At 38.0% G+C, this 4,201-nt stretch overlaps 1 long non-coding RNA gene across 1 annotated transcript; it reads left to right on the top strand.

Annotated features, from left to right (window-relative positions):
• Nucleotides 1–2,015: 2,015 nt before the first annotated feature.
• On the top strand, nucleotides 2,016–3,436 carry LOC106944023 (uncharacterized). Its single transcript, XR_001424079.1, has 4 exons — nucleotides 2,016–2,214; nucleotides 2,317–2,394; nucleotides 2,636–2,832; nucleotides 3,150–3,436. It is a non-coding gene; the product is annotated as an uncharacterized LOC106944023 (long non-coding RNA).
• The last annotated feature ends 765 nt before the right edge of the window (nucleotides 3,437–4,201 follow it).

Consider the following 4,201-nt stretch of genomic DNA (forward strand, 5'->3'; position numbering starts at 1 on the left):
TTCCCTGCTAGCAAGGAAATGTTCGGAGTACGTCCGTGAATGTAGTCTGAAAGTCGAACGTCGAATGTTCGGACCTGACGTTCAGCAAACGTTGTCTGAACATTCACTCTGAACATTCGTTCCCAAATAAATTTCTTTTTTTGCTGTCATTTCACTTGATTTAGATTTTATATCTTTAAAACTTTTATGACTGTTATTATTTTTTATCAAATTTTTATTTTTCACTTCTTATACAAAGTGCATACTTCCGAATGTTGTTTGAACGTTCTTGAACGTCTTCCGGACGTTTTCATAAATGCTGCTTTAAAAAAACTTCCAAAAAAACGAAGGCATTACAAAGAGCTTTATTTCTCCCTACAAAATAAATTTTTAAGATTTTTTTGTTACTCTTGCTGTTATTCTAATGCAAACGTCTCTTCTATGTCTTAATAAAAAATAAACAAATGTTCGGACTTGACGTTCGCCGAATTTTAATACATTTAAAACCTTTATGGTGGTTAATATTTCTGACAAAATCTCTTTTTGTCATTTTAGAGAGTCTGAATGTTGTCTGAAAGTCATCTGTTCGTCCGTGTGTGTCGTTTAAAAATTGGGTTTCTAACTTCAATACCTTATTTAGCCAGTAGGGGGCTCCACGCCCGTCTAAACATTATCCTCGCAATTCAAATAATGGTTTTAAGTCCGATTTTTCTCATTTCCTTTCCTGCATAATCTACGTTGCATTTATTCAAACGTAATGTAAATGTATCTCAAAGGAGTGTAATACTTAAATAAAAGTCCAATAAGTACTTCCATTTGGAAAATATGTATTTTCTGCAGAGTGACGTCACTTCCCAACTCGGATTTCTGCAGTTAAAAAGCAACGGAAGTGATGGGATCTACCTTGTTCGGTAAGTTATTAGTTTCCATACTTATTTCTTTCATATTCTAACCTGGCAAGTGGTTAAAGCGTAAAAAGCAACATAACTTGTTACCTTTTGTGTGCGTTTATATCTCGCTAAGCTTCGTCCTTCTTCGTTTCGAGCACGTGGCGCCATTATCTCATGACTTCTCAACCTCTATTATAAAGTTTGACTCGACCAGAAATATTTATCTACGTGAAGTGTCCTGCTCTTTTTCCCCTAATGTTACTTGTCCTGGGCCACCGAGTCAACATAACTGATAAGCAGGTAATCGGGAGAGTTTGAACGGACCGCTTCGTTCATATACTGAGGGCTGTAGGAAAAAACATCATGGCGTCAGTCCGCATGTCTACTACTGAGGAGAAGTTTAGCTGCTGGCAACAAGTACAGCTGAGTGGGAATTAAGTTTTTCAGCGCATAAAATTATAACATTTAAAAACTTGAGTTCTACATTGTCCTTTTAAAAAGCCAGATTAAAGAAAATAAATGCATTAATATGCATTTATTTTCCAAATGTGCAAAGCTTACTGACATTTTCCAACACAGCCATGAGAGGCAGCTGGTAATGGAAGTTACACCATTTAATTTTCTTTTGGAATCAATTTTTTTTTTTAATGTAATAATTTCTTTTTAATCCATAGCTGGAATCTAACTGACAGCAGAATCTAGAGCAGGGGTGGGCAACTCCAGGCCTCAGGACTCCTGCAACTTTTAGATGCGTCTCAACTTCAACACACCTGAGTCAAATAATGAGGTCGTTAGCAGGACTGGAGAACCTGACTGCACTGAGGAGGTGATTCAGCTGTTGGATTCAAGTGTGTTGGACCAGGGAGCTGCCGGACACCGGCCCTCCAGGACCAGGATTGCCCACCCCTGCTCTAGAGGACCAGGAGGCACTGAAGTGGTCTAGTTAATGTAAACTAGTTAATGGTTACTTGTGGATGAACAAAAAAATCTAAATGTTCAGTCTGATCTATAGTAGCATGGTATTGTTGAGCCTGTGGTTTATCCTGAGCTACTGTAAACACTGTCTGTCTTTTCCTTCACTCTGGATCATCAACTACAAAATAATATACAGCTCTACATATTAATAGCACATTTGTTGGTATCGCAGCACAAACTACTGGGTGATGTTCTGTTTAATTCAGTGTTAGTTAAATTGCCAGTTAGATCTGATGTTTATCTTATTATTTCAAGGTCCTTCAAAGAGTTGTTGATGCTGATGGCTGTGAGCAGGAAGGACCTCCTGTAGCAGTCTGTGTTACAGCCTCTGACTGAAGACACTGTTTTTCTGATGAAGAGGACGCTCAGAGTTGGTCATACTCTTTCTTAATGGACATTATTGTGTTTATGTTTGAATGTTTCCTATTTGATTAAAGTAATGATTGTTTTTTTTTCTCATATGTAATTTCAGGTGACAACTTGAAAGTCATACAGAAATGTCGTCTGGCTGAAGATGTCAGACCTCAAAGCAGAAGCCCAAGAGGATCAGGTAAAAAGTTTTTGTAAGGCAGTAATTAGGATTATTAGCTGCAAAGAGAGAGAGAGAGAGCTGTTCATGGTTTCCTTCAGTTTGATCCCTTTATGTTGCTTCAATGTGTTTAGGAGTTACTACAGTATTACAGACCACTTAGAAATACATGATAATCAAGTATTATTGGACAAAACTTTGATTAATTGAATAAATCACGCTGATGTTTATGCAGGTTTTTAATTAAATGTTTTTGTTACAGGTGAACTGAGATCTATTCAGATTCTGAGGAAAAGCCACAGATCCAGAAAATCTCCCCATGACCAGCAGCCACAGCCTCCCACCTGTCCTCCACCTTCACCATCTCATCCACCAGCTGCTCTGTGTTCACCTGTAGCTGTTTAGTCCAACCAGTAACTCCACTAACCGACTCCCTTCAACTGGAAATTCCTCTATCAGGTAAATTTAACCATCATGTAAAAACAGTGACTACACTTTGTGTATGTATCATATTTTTAATTAAATTATTTATAGATGTAGGGCATTTTTGGATTTGATTAGTTGACGACATGAATAAGAGAGTTACATGCAAATAAAGGTTTGTGTGGTGGGAGTTTTGTCTGTTTTAGTTTTCCTGCGTTAATCCAGGTGAGCTGCAGCAGAGACTCATCTAAACCAGGACAGAGGGTCCTGACCTGCCGGGCTGAACACCCCCAGTCTACATTGTAATAAATTATTATTTTACATTACAGCTTTTTTATTATTATTCTTTGCAGACTGAAGCATTCTGTGTAACGTCTTCAAAGCCTTATGGAGTTGAAGAAGTTTGCCTGGGAAACCCCAGGATGCTGCGAGCCGTTCTGACCCGTCTGACAGTCACTGGTTCTGCTGAAGAGATGGACTCACTGGATGAGCTCGGCCTTCCAGCCTTCACTGCAGAGAAGTTGGAAGTCCTGAACCAAAAACTGGAATCAGGAGCTGTTCAGGAATAAATGGTATGTATAATTTTTTAAAAACATAATTAGCCTTTCTCTTCACATTATTCTTTCCATCTATCAGGTGCAGTACTGTTTAAATATTGACTTTTAAATTCTCTGTTTTCCTTTTTTAGTTGGATCTCCAGGGACCTGATCTGCTGTCTACAACATTTTATCCAAAATCCTCTCTCAAACCACCAAGCAGAGCAGCAGAGATCTATTCAGACTGGGTGGAGAGAGAAGTCTTTCTGGTCACCAGCTCTTGATGACTAAAATATTTAGTAAGTATAATCTCATCCATCCATTTTCTATACACCCTTGTCCCTTTGTGGGGTCAGGAGGTTTGCTGGTGCCTCCCCAGCTAACGTTCTGGGCGAGAGGCGGGGTCACCCTGGACAGGTCACCAGTCTGTCGCAGAATCTCATGTGCCTTTCAGTCTAAAATTGTGTGAATTGTTGTATATTATCCTATAGCTGGACTTTGTTATGCATGTTTCTCTGCAACCAATGAAACGTTTTGTTTCATAAAACCATGAATGATACACGTCTCAGTTTAAAATATATATATTTTGTCTGTTTTTCAGGGGCTGTACCAAAGAACCAAGCGTCGGATTCAGAACACCAAAAGTTTTAAGGCTCAAGGTTGTCTGTTTTTTTTTTTTTTTTTTTTTTTGCATGTGTCAATGCTCAAAAAAAAAGTTCTGGTGTAAATATTTCTTTTAAAATTATATTTTTAAGCACCGGGTTACTTTGACTTTGCTTTGATTTTTTATTATTGTGAATGTCTTTTCTAAAAACCCATTGTATTAAAATGTATACTGTGCTGTTTTACTTTGTTCTAAGGTTTCATGT

The sequence above is a fragment of the Poecilia latipinna genome, unplaced genomic scaffold (assembly GCF_001443285.1).
Source record: "Poecilia latipinna isolate Pla-1442-1.1 unplaced genomic scaffold, P_latipinna-1.0 Scaffold6627, whole genome shotgun sequence".
Taxonomy (NCBI): Eukaryota; Metazoa; Chordata; class Actinopteri; order Cyprinodontiformes; family Poeciliidae; genus Poecilia; species Poecilia latipinna.